At 35.4% G+C, this 20,067-nt stretch overlaps 1 protein-coding gene across 1 annotated transcript in view; it reads right to left on the bottom strand.

Moving 5' to 3' along the window:
- Positions 1-20,067, bottom strand: part of SPATA17 (spermatogenesis associated 17) — a 312,689-nt gene that overhangs the window by 66,965 nt on the left and 225,657 nt on the right. The gene's annotated exons all lie outside the window — the stretch shown is intronic.

The following is a 20,067-nucleotide window of genomic DNA, read 5'->3' as shown; positions in this document are numbered from 1 at the left end:
GACAGTAGAAGTAACAGTAATAGTAGCTGCTTGTTGTAGCTATTGTTATTATTAGTATCCCCATTATTATTTAGGTGTTAATATGATCAATATAAAAGAAAAGACCAAACTTTTAAAATCCACATGAACTCTCACAGAACATCTTAATTTGTGATATGTTTCTAATGTAAACAGGTAAGTTGTTCAAGTCCCTCCCCCAAGCCCACTGAAATAAAGAGTAAAGGAATAAAAGAGTTATAAACTCACAAACGAGGGCAGGAAAGGAGAAAAAAAGCAGATGAAAATGCTAAGTTTCAGGACATAGAAAGGCCATCAAAAGAGTAGTAAATTACATAGTAGAGTTAAGTAAACTAAAATCTAAGAGGGAGATAACAGTGAGAAATAAGAGTTCATTTTGTCTCCAAAAGAGGGAGACAACAATGAAAACTATGTCCATTTGCCCTGCAGAATTCTGAAAAAGCTCAGGAACTGAAGCCACCAGCTATTGCAGAAGGTAAGTGAGGAATAAAGCTGAAAAGAGAGGTCTATGTAAGGAGCAATTAAATCCCCAAGTCCCTCCTCCATTCCATGCAGCTATAAAAGGAACACATTCTCAGAAAAATTTACTTCAGACAACTTTGGTCTCAGGGAAGGAAGACACATTGGAAGACTGGAGAGAGGCCTTAAGGGAACATATGAATCTTAATTCAAGGTGCATCCAGCGAACTTTCTCCTTGTGCATCTTTAAGTGAACAGGCAGTTGGACTTAAAACATCCTCCAGAAGATCAAATGCACCCCTCAGAAGATATTATAAGCTTCCAAAGAAAAGACTTTGAGTATCAATAGCTGGGGATTTCTTAATTAAAAACCAATGTCACAATACAATGAAATCTATCAGTCAAAAAGCCAACCTACACACTAATACAGTTTTGTATTAGTTTGTGGTTAAAACTGCTGGAATAAAATATATCAGAAATGGAATGCCTTTTAGTAAGGGAATTTATTGTTACAAGTTTACAGTTCTAAAGCTGTGAAAATGTCCAAATTAAGCCACCAACAAGAGGTTACCTTCACTCAAGAAAGACTGATGCCATTTGGAATACCTCTGTCAGCTGGGAAGGCATGTGGCTGGCATCTGCTTATCCCTTACTCCTGGGATCTGTTGTTTTCACCCTCTGTCTCCTGTGGCAGTTCTTCACTTGGCTTCTCCAGGCCTGGGTTTCATCTCTTGGTTTTCCTAGACTCTTTTCAGATTCTGGCTTGCTTAACATCTCATGCGAAGGCACATAGTGACAACTGCTGGGCCCTACATCTCCAAACATCTGGGTCTCGTGTTTGCTATGTTGACTTTAGTCAACCCTTCAGTGAAGCTGCTTTTGAGATTTCTCCAAAATGTTTCCTTTATTAAGGACTCCAGCAAACTAATCAAGACCCTCCTTAAATGGGTAGAGTCTCGTCTCCATCTAATCAAAAGGTCACACCCACAGTTGTGTGTGTCACATCTCCATGGAAGCAATCCAATAAAAGTTTCCCACCCTAAACAATAGGTCTGGCCCCACAAGATTGGATCAGGATTAAAATATGGCTTTTTGGGGATATATAATAGTTTCAAACTGGCACAAGTTTCCAATCAGGTTGTTAGAGACTCCTTTTAAATACAAATTTAAGAATGGATTACAAATTGGAGAAAACCAACAAAATGAAAGAAAGACACAAATATAAGCAAAAAAGATAATGTAAAGAAAACAGACATGGAGGGAACAGGAAAAAACATCAGAAAAGTTTGATTAATACAATCAAAGAAGATGTGATATCAATGAAATAAATTTTGGATGCTGTTTTAAATAAAAGGGATAATTATAGAAAAAGAGCACGCTCTGGGAAAAAAAAGTTATAGGAAGATTAAATGTTTAATAAGAGTTTTGTGACAATAAAACCAAGGAGATATTACAGTATGTAGAAAATTATAGAAGTCAGGACACAGTTGTTACAAGAAGACACAAATTAAGCACCACACATTTTACTTAAGGGATAGGGATGGGTGTTTTATGGGAATGTCATCTTCTGGCAATGTTTATACAGCAGATTAAGAGATACCTGATATTTTTGTTTCTTCATTTACTGCTTTCAGTAAAATTGTATTTAAGACAATAAACATTAGAGGTTGGCATTGATTTTAAATGATGAATAATTTCATGGAACTGTTTACTTAATGTTTTTATATCATTTACTAAATAAAATTAAGTGATATTTTAAGGCATTTGAATTTTAGAAAAGTCTCTAATTAGTCTAAGTTCTTAAGGTATTATTTGGCATTCTTTTGTTTAGATATTCTTACTCATACTATAAAAATATTGGATACTTTATATATTTTATACTCTTATAGTATACTATAAATATATACTCTTATATATTATAAGAGTATAGTATAGTATACTCTTATAGTATAAAATATAGGATATTATAAAAATAAAGTCAGAATATTTTGAAAGATTACTTTATCTAATATACGTCTGTGTAACATTTTATACATTTTTTCTTCTGAGGAAAATATTCTGAAATTCAGACTTGGAAAAAATGTAGTTGAAATTCAACAAATATTTATTGAATTATTACAACATGACAATTTTTCACACATATCATCCCATTTAATTAAGACAAGGATGGTTTTAGTTATCTTAAAAAACCTAAATTCAATTGAATTTTTTTTGTGATTGTGTTAAAAAAATTGTTGAGTAATTAATAAATAGGTGAAGTTGTGTTATTTCATTAATTTTCACCATTCTCTACAATTTCTTTTTTTATATCTACATATACATTTTTTAACTTTTTAGTTTGAAATATTTTCAAATTTATGGGACCATTGCAAAAGTAATACAAACCCTATGCAGAAAATTCCAACATATTCCTATCCTCCAAGATACCCAGATCCACCATATTTTCCACATTTGCTGCATCTATCTTTCTATCCATTTTCAGAACACTTGAGTGTAGGTTGCATAGATCATGCTCCTTGCAAACCTTCCTAAGTGTACATTTCCTAAAAACAAGGACATTCAATTTATGTAACCACCTTAAGTGTAGTTATCAGGTCAATATATTTAACACTGATATGAAACTTCCAATTTTTCATATATCTGAATAATGTTATTTTGAGTCTTTTCTCCTCCCTTGTTAGATTCCATATTGCATGTAATTGTCAGTCTCTTTAGTTGTTCCATTTTTTAAAAACTGTAGGAACAAATATACAACATAAACTTTTCCATCTTAATCACTCCCAAGCATACCATCCAAGAGGATTAATCACATTTTCATTAGTGCACACCCTCACCAATTTCCATTCCTAAAACTTTCTCATCTCCCCAAACAGAAACCCTACATTCAATATGCAAAACTTCTCCGTTCTCCCTGACCCCTGCCATCCTATACTCTAATTTTTGTGTCTATGAGCTTGCCTAGTCTCTGATATTTTCTTTGCAGTTACCATGGCACTTATATTTAACATCCTAAATCTATAAAAATCTCATTTGCAGTCAATATTCAAATTCAAAGGAATAAAGGCTAAAGCTTATTAAATGTAAAAAAAAGACCTGAATATACACATCCAAGATGCTCAAGGAACTCCATACAGTTAAATCCAAATAGAGCCACACCATAATTATAAACATCAAATTGTCAAAAGTGAAAGATAAAGAGAGCATTCCAAAAGCCAAAAAAGAGAAGCAACATCTCAAGCACAAGGGAATCTCAAGATTAAGTGCTGATTTTTCATCAGAAATTATTGAGGCTGGAAGGCAATGGAATAACATAAACTGCTGAAAGCAAACAATTGACAACTTACAATTCTGTATCAGGCAAAACTGTCTTTCAAAAATGAGGGAGATGGGGGTGCAAGGGTATTTCAGTGGTAGAATTCTTGCCTGCCATGCAGGAGACCTGGGTTCGATTTCCAGCCCATCACTTCCCAAACAAACAAAACAAAGAAACCAACAAGAACAAACAAACAAAATTCAACAAATGGTGCTACAATAATGGGCTACTCCCATGGAAAAAAAGAATGAAATGTGACCCTCCCATACAGCATACAAAAAAAGAAAAAAAAATGAGGTAGACAATGTTCTGGAGCAGCTAGAAGGAAAAATCTGAGAGGATGATATGGTAGCCTATGACAAACTATGGGATCTGTCTTGTGACTACTTGTTGAAAAGTGCTTTGAAAACTATTGTTTTTTTTCTTTCTTTGCTTTGTATATATGTTATATTATACTTCTAAAAAAAAAGTTAAAAAAAAAAAAAGGAGAGATTAAAACATTCCTAGATAAACAAAAATGGAGAGAGTTCTCCTGCTAGGCTGGCCCTACAAGAATTGCTAAAGAGAGTTCCACAAGTCGAAAAGAAAGGAAAATAAACAATAGATAGAAGATAAATGAAGAAATAAAGATCTCTGATGATGGTCACAGCAGTACTATTGTGTTTTTGGTGTGTAACTCTACTTCTTGTTTCCTAAAGGATCCAAATGGCAAGTGTATAATATGTAATGACAAATCAGTTTCTTTGGACTTATAATATATGAACATACAATCTGTGACAAAACTATACATAATAGAGGGTGGGTAGAGGGATATAGGACTTAGTTTGTATATTTTATTGAAGTTAAATTGGTATCAAACAAAATGAGATTGCTGTAGATTTAGCTTGGTAAATTTGAGTCTATGCCAATTACAAAGAAAATATTGGAGAATATGCAAGTTCATAGAGAAAAAAAAGTACAGTACAAGTTACTCCAGGGGTGGGGTGCAGGGAGAAGTATGGGAAGTTAATACATAATGGGTGTAGGGCATTTGTTTGGGGAGCTGGGAAAATTTTAGTAATGGAAGGTAGTGGGCATATCACAACATTTTTAATGTGAGTAATCCCACTAAATGGCATCCTTGGGAGTAGTTAAGATGGGAAAGTTTTTGTTGAATATATGTCCCAACAATTAAAAAAAAGAGCAACTAAAGAGACAATGACAATTAAATGTAATATATGATCTTGGATGGGATGTAACCAGGGAGGAGAAAAGTCTGAAAAGGACATTATTGGGACATATGAAAAAATTAGAATATGGACTATAACACCATATAGTTATATATGATCTATCCAGGGTCATATATTACATTTAATTGTCATTGTCTCTTTAGTTGCTCTTTATTTTTAATGGTTGGGACATATATTCAACAAAAACTTTCCCATCTTAACTACTCCCAAGGATGCCATTTAGTGGGATTACTCACATTAAAAATGTTGTGATATGCCCACCACCTTCCATTACTAAAATTTTCCCAGCTCCCGAAGCAAAAACCTACACCCATTATGCATTAACTTTCCATATCAGTGTTAAATTTCTTGAGCCTGATAATGCACTTAAGACAGTTACATAAGAGAATATCCTTTTTTTAATGAAATGTACGTGGCAGAGTTAAATTTTCTATTAACTATTAAAGTGCAATTCAGAAGAGTTGAAAACTAAGTGGAGAGTCAGCTCACAGCACCCCCTGTCTATTGGAGCCACATTAAGTTTTTTGTGTGTGACAACCATTCCCTGTGCAAATTAGTAGCAGAAGGACCACTATCTTATATAAGAGCACTTTTCCCAGGAGAATATTTAATACATGCTTCTGTAACGTTTTATAATTCAAAGCTCTGTGTTCTATTTCCCTTTATTTTGAATAATATTAGAGAACATTTTCTTAGAAAAATATTAAAAGGAGCTGTTGATAAATATTAAAAATAAATTGTAGGAGACAAAGTTACAGAGAGAGGAAGCCGCTGAAGCCAGAAGCTGGAAGCTATAAAACTTAGAGATGGGCGAGACCAGCAGATGCTGCCATGTGCCTTCCCATGTGAATCCTTCCCAAGAGATCGTTCCCAGTCCAGGATCACTGGCAGCCTGTCTTCAGGAAGAAGATGTGACCATAGAGAAAAGATTGGCTTAGAAGAGCCTGTTCACCAGTAGAAGCTGTCTGGACCTTTGGCTGAGAAGAAGCATTGAGGGCATTATTAAAGACACCTCTACATGGAAATCAACCGGATGGACAGGTGAAGTGATAACCGCAGAGGCGACCATGACCAGGTGTGGTAGTCAGGGCTCTCTAGAGAAACAAAACTAACAGGAGAGATCTGTAAAAATGAGATTTGTAAACGTGTCTCATGCAACTGTGGGAATGGAAGAGTCCAAAATCCATGGGGCAGGCTCCCATGAAGGGTCTGGAGGAACTCTACAGGAGAGGCTCACTGGCTGAAGAAGAAGCAGTGAAAGAGTCTGTCTGCCCCTTCAAAAACCGTCAAGTGACTGGATTAGCCCATCATGAGAGGCACCCATTACTTGATCACAGATGTAATCACCACAGATGCAAACAACTGACTCATGATTCAATACACCAGCCTTCCTGTTTATCAACCAGCCATGAAAAATCCTTGCAGCAATGATCAGGTCAATGCTTACCTGACCAGGTTAATGGATATACTCACTTGGCCAAGTTGACACCAGAACCTAACCATCGCACCAGGTATCTGTTAGTCCCTGATCCAGTCAAGAAAATATATACGTTTGGGCCTTGCCCCAGTCAAGATAGTGGAGTGAGATGCCTCAGGACTCTGTTCTTCAGAAACTTCTTTTCAAACTCCAGAAAACAAAGGGCTGCAGAGACAGGGCAGGCAGAACACCAAACCAAGAAAAAGGCTACTTAAAAGTGGTAGGATTTTATGATTCCCCTGCTGGTCCCTTCCTCATTCCCTTACTAGCTTGGCATGATGCTAGTCTGTGCTTCCAGTGTGGGTCACTCATCCTAGTTCCAAAGGAAGCAGAGTAATCCCTGACCCAATTTCTCTGACAGTGGCCTGAGGGATTGAACGAAGACATTCATCACAGGCCCACATTCCAGAACTTGCCCCGTGTGTAAGGCAGTGCACAGAGCTCATGTACAGATTGCTGTATGAGAGCAGTCAAGCTGTGGCCTCCTGGGGTAAGGATTGCTGGTTGTAGGACAGACAGTGCAATGCCTGGGACCATAAAGAAACTGTTTTCTGTAAAACAGGAGACATTCATATTGATGTAAATGGGGCAATTCCTAGGGCCACAAATGCATGCCCAAAACAAGATACGTGTACAGAAAGGATCATGGAGGCACCTAAAATTTGTTCTCAGACTATTCTCTAAAATCATTATATGGGTAAGCCTTGAAGAAGAGCACTTGCATAGGTCAATTTTTAGATATTAGGAAAGATTATTTTTTTTTTTTTTTTTTTTTGTTCTTGGCATTCATGGAAAGCTCTGTCATAACACTGGCTGGAAACAAGCTTAAGGTACAGATTCCTTAAAGTCTAAATGCCAGTGGTAACATGTTAAAATATCAAAATGCCTGTGTTTCCATAAAAGATTACAAAACACACAAAGACGAAACATACAGAAGAGAGGATTAAAACATTATAAACCCTTAATGAGGAGAAACAGACCTGGGACATAACAGTCAAGAGATTGGAGCTGACAGAAGAAAGAAGAAGTGAACTTGAAGATAAAAGATCATTGAAATCATTCAATCTGAGGAGCAGAAAAAAAGAAAGAAGAAAAGTGAAAAGAGCTTGTGGGACACTGACTAGCCTACCAATATGTGGGAGCTCCAGAAGAAAAAGAAAGAGAAAGTGTCAGAGAGATAATTCAAAGAAATAATGGCTGAAAAGTTCCTAAATTTAATGAAAGACATGAATATACACATCCAAGATGCTCAACAAACTTCAGGGAGGATAAACCCAAATAGATCAATGCCATAGCATATTATAATAAACTACTGAATGCCAAAGCTAAAGAGAAAATTCTGAAAGCTGAAAGAGAGAAGCAATGTGTCACATACAAGGGAACGTCAATAACATTGAGTGCTGATTTCCCATTGAAACCATGAAGGCAAGAGATCAAGGGGATGACTAAAAGCAAAAATGAAAGCACCAACAAAGAATTCTACATCCAGCAAAAGCTGTCTCAAAAATGAAGGAGAGGGTGGGCCGAGGTGGTTCAGAAGGCAGAGTTCTCACCTTCCATGCCAGACACCCTGGTTCAATTCCCAGTGCCTGTCCATGAAAAAAAAAAATGAGGGAGAGATTAAGACATTTCCAGAGAGACAAAAGCTGAGGGAGTTCATCACCACTAGATCGGCCCTACAGAAGACACTATAAAGAATTCCATAGACTGAAAGGAAAGGACAATAGACTAGGGATTGAAGCCACGTGAAAAAATAAAGATATCTGGTGAGGGTAACAACACAGGTATGTATAAAATGCCTGTACTATTGTATGTTTGGTTTGTAACTCTACTTTTACTTCCTACAGGATCTAAAAGGCAAATGCCTTTTATTCATTCTCTTCTTCATTTGGAGCTCCCACTATGTATAGATCAGTATTGGTTGACGGGCCTCACAGATTTCTCAGTCCTGTTCACTTTTCTTCATTCTTTTCTCTTTCTGCTGCTCAAACTGAATGATTTCAATTATTTTATCTCTAAATTCACTGATTATTTCTTCTGCCAGAACCAGTCTGCTGTTGAACTCCTCTAGAGAATTTTTAATTTTGTTACAGCTCTGTTTGGTCACTTTTCATAATTTCCGTCTCTTCTACTCTTTTTGGGTTCACTTATTCTTTTCCTTATTACCTTTAGTTCTTGGATAGTTTCTATTGTTTTTATCTTTTCCTTGCCTGGGCCACTCCTTCCTGTTTATTTGTATGTTTTGAAATCTTTCATTGAAACCTGGATGTTTTGATATTTTAATGTATTATTGTTCAAAGCTTCTGTGGGGGGATGGAGCCCTGAAGCTTCTCACGCCACCATTTTGATAGGGCCTGCCTCTGAGCCTTGGTCTTCACCTATAATATGGAGACAAATTTACTCCACTCCTCAATGCAAGTGATGGAAGGACACAGCATAGCTCATAGACTCAAACCTGTAGGAACTGGTTATCAATCAACCAATGCCTGGATTGGTCCCTGGATTGGTTTGCTAAAGCTGCTGGAATGCAATATACCAGAAATGGAAATGGCTTTTAAAAAGGTAACTTATTATGTTACAAGTTTACAGTTCTAAGGCCATGGAAACAACTTAAAATGATCCCACCTAGGGCGGGCAATGGTGGCTCCGTGGCAGAGTTCTTGCCAGCCAATGCAGAGACCCGGGTTCAATTCCTACAGCCTGCCCATGCCAAAAAAAAAAAGATCCCACCCAGCAATACTGAATCAGGATTAAAGAACATGGCTTTTCTGGGGTACACAATAGTTTCAAACCAGCACAGTCCCTCAGCCCATTAGAGCTTTCTCTCCATGCATCACACAGAAGTTTGTCGCTGCTACTCATTAAGGTTTAGACTCATTTTTTTCCCAGTTACTTTTTTTTAGGGGGTGGGGTGCATGGTCCAGGAATTGACCCCGGGTCTCCCGCATGAAAGGCGGGCATTCTAACCACCGAACTACCCGTACACCCTGTTTTTCCAGTTACTTTTTAAATGCTATCTTTTACCAGTTTAAATATATACTCAATCTATTTTATACTTGCCAGTGACTTACCTTTCATTTCAACAAACTAAACAATGTGTTAAAGAGTAGGAAGATACTGATGTGCCCATCATTTTGTATAATATCATCAAAGATTCAAATCTGGCAGAAATTCTCAATACAGTATGTTCTCAAAACAATTGTTTGTTATACAAACAATATTGTTTGTATAAAGATATATACAAACAAATTACCACTTGAAAGTCTGGGGAGTTAGAGAAGAATTAGTAGAGAACTAAAGAAGTAAGAATTTAACATAGTTACTTATCTTCAGGAAATATAACTCCTTTGCAAATATGAAGTTTTTATATGTTGACTATTAATATACTTTATATATTATATTTCAAATAAGAATAACCAGTTGCACTTATCTTTTTTCCTGATAAATATCTTTCATTTTTCCCCATTTATTTCTATTACTGTTAATTATAATTCTATGTCCTCTTTCACTCACTTATTTCATTGCCAGATGATTCCAATCTTCAGGAACATCTATTACTTATTGATTCAAGGCTAAATTCTTCATTCCAGTTGAAAAGCTTCTTAGAATGCCCTTAAGTGTCTACCTTCTACCATTCTCTACCTGTTTTCTACTAATGACGTTTGCCTTTCTTCTCCAGTCCTACCTCTGTGCCTCTGCCCATGCTCTTCCACCTGAATTGCTGATCCACGCACTGCACTTATCCTCCAAAACCCAGCGTAACACCTGCTTTCCTAGGATGCTTTATCCACCCACTGCACTACACATCGACATCTCTATTATCTAATATTAATTCATTAAACAAATGTGAATAAACTGTTTTCATATGCTAAGCATATATTAAAACAACGGGATATAATGATAGAAGATGAAGTCTATGCAGAGTTCACTTTATAGTGAGAGGTAAGAAACGAGACAATAATCACAAGTAGAATGTGACAAGTTTTGTGATATCCATATGCACAAGAGACTATTAATTCACACACATATGATTAGTGTATTAGGGTGTGGGAGGTATTACCAGGAAGTTAGGGAGAAGGGCATGGAAAAGTTATCAGTAAAATCTTCCCAGATCATGTATATCAGAACTGAGCATTAAAGGATGAGTGGAATTAGTCAAATTAACAAGCTGGTACAGGCTATTTTAGACAGAGGAAACCTATACAAAGAGATGGAGGTGAATAAGAGTATAACAAGGCATGCTGATGAAACTGAAAGATGTTCAACAGAAATGGAAAATTGGGTTCTTAGGAAGAAACAAGGTAGATCATGAATAGCCTTATAATGGAGATGGGATTACCAATGGAAAACATGCATGGCACAGATCTTTAAAAATTGCAAAACATTTTATTTTTACATATGAATAAATGCTGACTGCTCAACTGAGTAGTTATCTGAGGCTCAAATTCTGCCTTAGGTAAATAATGTCAAAATGGGCATAGTGATAGAGATTTATAGATACCCAAGATAGATGGCTATGGTACAGTTTCTCAAACACCAAACATGTTCTAGAGCAACTCTCTCCCCCTTAAAGGGCTCCTGGTGAAAATGTATGTTATTAAGCACAAAGCAAGATAAAGGAACACTTTATTGCAAATTAGCAATTTGGCTTCAGACCTCAATAAAATATCCCATGATCTATGCAAAAGCATAAAATTTAGTCATTTTGCATAGTTTAACAGTGAGAGAAATAACCTACTAAAAGACAGTTTCTCCTAATCCTATAACAGAGCTCCTATTATACAACACTACCTAATGTATAGGCTGCTCTTGACCTGCCCTCAGGGTCTCAGTAGCTATGAAAAAAAAATCAGAGATGTGACAAGAGATAGCATGGTTGTTTCTCCAGGTAGAACAGCCTCACTCTCTTACCATTATGGCCAATAAAAGAAGAAAGAGAATCCAAGGATTCTCCCCATGGAGCAAATCCAGGGTGATACTTTACTACTGAGGCTCTTAGGACAAGAGAAGCTCTCTAGAGAGAGGCAGATCCTCACTGGAGGATCTGGTCACAGCAGAATTCTACTTCCTGCAGCTGAAGAGAAAAGAATGTGTGGGGTGGAGTGGGGGTGTAGGGGAGGGAGTATTGATAGGGAGGGTGATGGAGGCAAAAGGAGCCTTAAGCTTTCCCTAATGACAGTTCCTTACAAGACTGAGATGGACACTCAGTTCTGGTGCTGAATCAGATAAGCAAATATTAGGTATATAAAAAGTGCTTGATGAGTTGACTCATAGATACGACGGATATAGAAAGGTGGATAAACAGATAATTCACCCCAAAATTCTTAAAACACAATGAGGGAAAAGGTCAAATAATTACTACAATATAAAAGGAGAATTAAATTAAAAAAAAAGCAAACCTTCAAGATAGAGGCAAAATAAAATGTATGGTAAGAGAGAGCACTGGGGGAATATATCTAAGATGGGCTTTAACATGACAAATGAGTTCGATTTCATTAGACGGAAAAAAGGGAACTGAGGAAGCGAATGCAAGTAAGGGACCAATGTAATTAGATGCTCAGAGATCAGGTCTTATCTTATTTAATAACTTCAGGGAATATTATTCTAGTTACTTTAGCCTTTCCTTACATCATCAAAACCTTTCACTATCTCTGGGGACCTACACTGGCCCTCTCTCGGAGAGTCAGACTTGGCCACAGCATTACAAAGGCTAGTAAACACTGGGGATCAAGGCAGGATGGCCTCATTATCACATATGTCTAACTAAAATATGTTGCTAAATTACATGCTTTGTGCTCCTGTTATGCTGAGACATGTTTGACATTTTCCACTTTTTACTGGAAGAAATTTCCTTTCTTATTTATGAATTATACAAAATGCAGGACTCTTGCATAATAAACACATACACTTTTTCCTCGTAGGAAAAGGTAGAAATAAATACTTTTCCGTAGTCCCAAACTGGTATAAAATTATTTAGTCGTCAAATTTCAAAACCTCCTCACTTTGTAGACCAGAAAACAAAACGCAATGAGATGATAGCACAGCAAGTAAGACTTTATGAATTTTACTGTCTTAATACTTGAGCAATTGAACTTACTTATGTTCACATAATAGTTTTCTTCTATCATAAGATTGACTACAGGATGCTATAAACGTACTTTAGCATGCATGCATTATTGAGGTACTGAATGGTGAAAGAAAATCAATTACTAGTTTTATTTTATATACCACATAGAATAGGAGTCATGACAATTGTTTTTTTCTGTTCTTAGAAAAGAGCAGTAGCATATGCCCAAAAATTTTGAGTTACATTAAAGTCCCAGGCTATGAGCAGACTCCTCACGCTAATTCTTAGCAACACTGGTAGACTCTACTAAATAGGGAGATAGAAGTGACTGATGGATTTATTACAGGGTCTTTGCAGGAAGATAAATCTGAAATTCTTGCAAAAGGTGGAGTAAAGAGTCAGAGTTTTGTCATGTTCAAAATAGTACAACTAGTTCATTTGGGGTAAAGAAGATATAAAAATAGGAAGACAAAAAAAAAAGCCACCTTAGGGTAATGGAGGGAAGATAATTTGTACTCTGGTTTACAAAGCTTAATTTGACAAGCAAATACACCTAGGTATAAACATTTGGAAAGAGTCAAGGAAATAATTAAAAGGGAAAAAATAATTAAACATACAAAATATGGACAAAGTAAACTGATTTAGTCTAGCAAACTAATCAACAAACTACAAGAAATATTCATGATTTATAAAAGTACACCTGGTCTAAAATTATTTATTAAACTCTAATATTTAATTATTATTATAATATAGAAGATAGAAAATTTAATTTTTTCAGAGCAGAGTAATAACTAGTGCAGATTTCGTCTTATTACAAGATGACTCAGTTGTCATTTAACCAGCCGTAGTCTTGTTTTAAAACAGATTGTATTTTAAAAGACCACAATTAACATTATTCAAATAATTTATATCAATTATTTTTTAAAAAGATGAGTTGTGCTTTAACTTTGCAGTATGTGTAATTAAGAATAATTAATGCATGATTTAAGCTTTTCTGAAAAATTAAGCCAACTGGGTGGGCAATGTGGCTCAGTGGCACAGTTCTTGCCTGCCATGCCAGAGACCTGGGTTCGATTCCCAGTGCCTGCCCATGCAAAAAAAAAAAAATTCAGTCAATTCCCCATTCTTCAAACTGGTTATAATAGCTAAATATTTTCTTTCTCATACAGAACAACCTAAGTTTTAGGAAAAACAATTTCAGGAAATTAGTCTCATTTTTTTACCCTCAACATGAAAAAGAAAGTGAGCTTGTATTGCAATTTGAAATTTAAGTGAGAAGACATTTGCTCTTCTCCTTATGTTTTTCTTAGTTTAAAAGGAATAGAATACCTTGGATATATTATTCTTATTAATATCTCAAGGCATGCTGGTTCAATAATTTCACTACGTCTATGCAACAACTTCTTAATATGTATTTTGTAGAGTTGACATTACTTTCCTCTAGTTGACTGCAGAAGTCTTAAAACATCTCCACTGAAAGATACTCATTTAAGTGTCCTAGTTAAGTATCATTTACACAGGCTCTTCTTTTAGGCCTTTATAACTAAAAAAGTTATATAAAACTAAAAAGGTTTCAGAAATCGCTAAAAACGACGAGCTAAGATATTTAAAGGAGTTGTATAAATGATATAAAGAACATGTAATTAAGGAAGAAAGTAAGACTGTAGGAAACAAGTCTACAAATTATTCTTCAGAAGGTTTAAGTACAAAATAAGCTGAAACTGACAAAAAAATGCTAACGAAAATCAAATGATCTTTGTTGAGTCATATCTAGAGCAGTAAATTCCAAACTTTAGTCTGTAGAACACTGGTTTTGAAAGTTGTTAAAATAAAATGGATACAGGGATTTTGTGGTCAAGCAGACTATGAGCTCCACAAAACCAGGAGAATTTCACCTGTCCTTTTTACTGTTGTATCCCCAGTAGCTAATTTAGTGTTGGGCACATATTAAGCGAATAATATTTCTTGAATGAATGAGTGAATAAGTTTGTGAAATGCCACATATGTTTCCTTTTTGAAGTTCACACTAAATAAAAGTATAATTAAGACTGAGAAGCTCTACAAGGGCCAAAAATCTGTTGAACTGTTTTTAATCTACTTCTCCTTAAATTTACTTGACAGAAAACTCATTAACATCTTTCAGAACAGTGTTTCAAGGGACACAATGCAAAAAAAAAAAACAAAAAAGAGACATGGTGTGGGAAATGCTATTTGAAGTAAGAAAAAGAAAAAAGAAAGTATGGACCTGTTACTGGGACATTTAGTGTAATGTTAAATAACAAAGAAAAATAACAATTGAACTTATTTTATTTTGCTTGTTTGCTTGTTTTTCAGTGAGAATGACTTTGGTGATCAGAAAGATTAGAACAAAATAAATACAGTTTATTCAAACTCAGAATCAAAATTCAAAATGTAAAAATCATTGAGAATTGTTTGTCAAGAGCCATGCCAAATGCTCTGCGTAAGCCATGGGTTTTGTTCTTGGGGAGTTTATCATCTAGAACAAGAATCTGCAATTTATATGTCTAGAAGGATCTGGCAGGCAACATAAACGAGCCAGATGTAAGAGTTGAAGAGTACATGCTTTAATCAATTGTTTCTGTGTAACACTGTTCAGATATCCCAATTTTTAGTATCAGTTGAAACATACGCATTTTTAAAAGATTTAATTAACAATTTTAATTACTTTTATATAGTTTTTTTTTTTATTGTGAGGTCCAAGCTCAACATACCTGCAAGTTGCAGGGAATTCATAAGCTAAGAGTTTGCAAACTCTGGTTTAGGATTTATAAGTGAGCATCCACTTCTGTCAGTGACTTAAAATTTCTGACCAAGATAAATTATATCCCAAATTGCTAAGCAAAGTTTGAATGAGATCACCAAATCACTATTAATTATTCATAAGAAATTGTGAATGTACCAAAATATTTTGAAATGGAAAAAAATACAGATTCTACAAAATAGAGGTAACAATGGTCTTAATTTTCAGCAAGATTTTAAAATGAAATATGAAAATAAGGGCTTATATTTATCTAGAAGAGATGATATATATATGATATGGAACAGATATATCATATATGCACATATAGATGTCATATTACTAAAAAATGTTCCCTTTTTCCTTATTAAACCCATCAGTAAAAGCAAAATTTTAGATGAATTATATCTTGTTTGACAAGGCATTTGACAAGCTCTTTTTATGATATCCTGCAAGAACAATATGGGAAAAATAAAAAGTAGGTGATTGTAAAAGAAGAAAGCAAAAGCCACCAGTGAATAATTTCCCAAAGAACAAATCCTTAAACATTCTTTTTATCTCTTACTCAACTTGAACCCTCCATCAAGCTGATCATGTACTTCTTGTAGTGAATTCTTTCCTCTTTTGGTTTCCATAAAACCTTTCTCTCCTGGCTCCCTTCCTTGCTTTCTCAGTTTCTTGACTGGCTCTTCATTTCCTGTCAGTTCCTTAAATTAATGACCCATAACCAGAATTGTGCATCAGAATTACCTGGGCATATTTTTCAAATATATACACCTACCTAATCAAAATATCTGTGATTGAGACTTAGGGTATGTATGTGTGTGTTTATTTTTTAACTCTAATGTGTTGCAGATAAGCAACCCAGGTAAGAACCACTGCCCTAACCTTAAGCAAGTCCCAGAAATTTGTACTTAAATTTCTTGATACATAGTTTCTCCCTCACAAATTCTTCTACCACCAAGGTGTTAACTTTCAGTCCTATTCTGGTGATTTCCAACTCTTTATTTCCACATACTATATCTTTTTTTTTTTCAACTGCAGACCAATATTTTCAAAAGCACACAGATACACAATAGGAACCTCAAATAGAGCTGCCCCAAATTAAATTTATATCCAAAACCCCCATCTGATCAAACCTGAAATTCTTCTTATATCATATTTTTTCTTAGTTAAGTAAGTACATCAACATCCGGAGAGCCACCTAGGTGAGAGGCCAGAAAGTTTGAAGGCCCTAGCGCCTCATCCTGCCTCAGCCCACCTTAATGTGAAGCAACCCTTGCTCAGGGGCTACTCCCATAAAATGCCATATTTGGTATGATGTAGCACACCTGCCTCCTCACTAGAATGAGTTGTGGTCCATTCGTATGTTAATTTAACACATCCGTTATTTTAACACACATTCATTTGTTATGGTCCAAGTCTATGAGGAGTGTGAGCTAGTTCTGATAATATAAGTTGAGCTAAATGGATGCACTTTCAGGAATTTGAACTGGCAAACAGAATTAGCTGTGGGTGCTGAGGCTTGAAGGTTTTATGGAATCAGTTCTAGAATGGTCTTGGTGACAACTAAAGATTTAGAGGAAAGAAACTAAGAGCTGACAGAGGAAGCCAGTTAGTAGAAAAGAGGATAAGTAGCAGATGTGCAGAAAAAAAGAGATGCAACTAAAGGGAGCAAAACATGCCTCTGTAGCTGCTGAAAGTAGTGCCAAGTTAATCTGCTTTTTCTATGGTTCCCAGATTTCTATAAGATTCCTAGGTATATCTTTTTAAACATACCCACCCTTAATTTCTTGAATTATCTTGAGTGGATCTTTGCTCTTTGCAACTAAGAAAACTCTAGAACAGTGATCCTAAATGCAAGTGTGCCCCTGACCACACTAACCACATCATATAACGTTGGTCCCTAAATCTGGTTGATTCTTTTTACAAAGTGGTTTGCAAAACTTTTTGTGGTAGATCGAATTATGTAGCCCAATTTAGACATGTTCTTTACATTTCTGTGAGTGTGAACTCATGGTAAACAGGATCTCTTGAAGATGTTATTTTTTTAATTTTTTTATTCTTTTTAAACATAACAACATACAAACATGAACATTCTTACCATATGATCATCCCATTCTCACTATATAATCAATAACTCATAATATCACATAGTTGTATACTCATCACTATGATCATTTCTTAGAACATTTGCAGAAGATATTATAATTATGGTGCAGCCCAAATGAATGAAGTTGGTCTTAATTCAGATTACCGGAGGCCATATGAAGAAAAAGAAACCAGAAGCCAGAGTTAGGAGAAACCCACGAGAAGGGGTCAGAAGAGAAAGAAAAGGTGTCAACATGTGATCCAAGGCAAGGATGCAAACCAAGGAACCTCAAGGATCACTGGCAGCTGACAGCAGAATGTTACAAACTTTGCTGAGCCTCAATTTTGGACTTCTAACCTCAAAGCAGGGAGCCAATATATTCCCATGTTTTAATCCAATTTTCTTATAGTATTTGTCATGGCAGCTCAATAAAACTAAGACATTTTCTCTTCCCCTCCATCACTAATGTCCCTGTTCTATTTCAAGTCCTCTCTATCTCTGAACTGGACTGTGGGAACAATTTCCTAAGTATCTCTGTCTCTGGTAGCTCCCATTTCTTACCATGTATAAAGATAGTAGTAAAGTGATATTTCTTAGCCATTGGATCCTGTTTCTTCAATGTGTACAACACTGTAATGATGTACTCAACCTCTCCAGAGTAAAGTCCAAATACTTTAACACTGTACACACAGACCTTTAAAATCTGACTATCTATATTTTCCATCTCATCTTCTGCCAGTTTACATGACATAACAAAGCTATGCATAAAGATCCTCAAGCTACCTCAGCCAGCATGCTGCAACCCTCCTGAGCTATGCATTTTAGAGATGACTTTGCCCATGCTAGCAACTCTATGTCAGTCTCTTCACTCTGCCTGGCAAACTTCTATTTAGTCTTCAGCCTCTTCTGACCCCTTCATTCTTTGAACCCTATATTGAAACACATTAATAAATATATGAGAATTTATGGAGGACATGAAAAAAACATTTTAAATAGGAACTATACTGGGAAATCTGGGATGTATAAATGGCATGACAATATAAGAATGTAAGCATGTATTATGGCAAAAAGTCTAGCCTTCACAAAGGAAATTCCACATGCCGTATAAGATGACTACCGTTCATTTGACAAACTTTTACAAAGGGTATGTTAGCCATTGTTTTAGAAAGAGTGCTTGGGATTTAATAAAATGAAAGTGAAAAGAATATAAGTACCCTTTTTATGATTTGCCTGCTTATATACACTAATAGTAAATGTAATATTCACAAGAATTTCATTAAAAGTATTCAGTTATCACACTTACCATTGTTAAAAATCTTAAACTTCTCCAGACTTAGATGCTTACCGAACAAAATTCTAGAATTCTGTGGTCATTTATTTAAAAACCAAAGTTTTCCCAAGGAAAGTAGTGTACAAAAGAGAGAGCACAGATCTCGCTGTAAAGCCATAGTAATAAAGTGCTCTTTTGTAGATAAATTCTAGAACTTTCTTAATCATACACAGGCTTATTATCTGTATCCCCAGTGTTGCAAAGTACCAGAACTTCATTAGAAAAATTAAGCTGCAAAAATGAAGGCAGCACTTTGTAAATTTCCAGTGGAAATGAGCTGGGAGAGGCAGAGGAATACCGGATCAAAAGAGGGTAATCATGCTTAACTGTGCCCTAGAGCACCCGCATGAATAATACGATTTGCACAGTAACTACCTCTCCTATTACCGCTTGCTCGGAGTAGTCAGTGTTAATGGGGTTAGCTAATTTAGTATTTTAACTTAAAAAGGCTCTACTGATTAATAAATGTTGCACACTGTGCTAGTAATTAAAATAAATGCAAGTTACAAATAAAAGTTGAATTGTTAAGAAAACAATTTCTGGAAATATATGATAATCCCTATTTACCATAATACAATAACAGTTCAGAAAATATGCAAATTGTAAGAGTCTGAAGTGTTTGAAAAAATCACACAAGTCAAAAAAGTTTTGAGATGTGTTAAATTTCCTCTTCACTGTCTTTACTGGTAAATCTAACTGGATCTCTCTGTATATACACATTTGTTTCAAATGCCCTTTTTAAATGACTGTTGTTTGGATCCAGTTTCTCAATCTTTTCCAGAACATTTTTCCTTTGGTGATGTCTATGATATGTTACTTATAATTAGAAAGAAGATTTAAAAGGTTTAAACGTGAACAATTCAGCATTTACTAAGGCTCTGTCTGAGCTAGTGAGTTAATTTCAAGAAAATAAAGGCAGATGCATGATTCATAGCTACTAAATGTTTTTCATTAGCTCCAACAAATGGAGGAGCTCAAGAAATCTAGTGGTTAGCTGTGATTTGCTACTAAATGTTTATAGAATATCTTCCATTTTACCTTCTCTGAATAAACACCAGAAAATTAACATTTTTAGTTTTTCAAAAAGATGTATAAACAGCTACTAAGCTGCCTGCACTCAGATTCTTAATGAAAGCCTGCATACATTTAAAATATCAGTATAGTAGAAATACTTAATCATGAACTTCCCTTCAAAGGAAACTCAAGTCAATGTAATATTTTTTCAATCCTCTAAATGTCCATACCCTTAACTTGCAGAAGAATCGTGTAACCTTAGGAGTCTAAGGATTTCTCTCAAGTTTAGCTTGGGTTTAGAACGAATTGT

The sequence above is a fragment of the Tamandua tetradactyla genome, chromosome 4, assembly GCF_023851605.1.
Source record: "Tamandua tetradactyla isolate mTamTet1 chromosome 4, mTamTet1.pri, whole genome shotgun sequence".
NCBI classification, from domain to species: domain Eukaryota; kingdom Metazoa; phylum Chordata; class Mammalia; order Pilosa; family Myrmecophagidae; genus Tamandua; species Tamandua tetradactyla.
The sequence above is the reverse complement of the archived record's forward strand: the minus strand, read 5'-3'. Positions and strand labels throughout refer to the sequence as shown.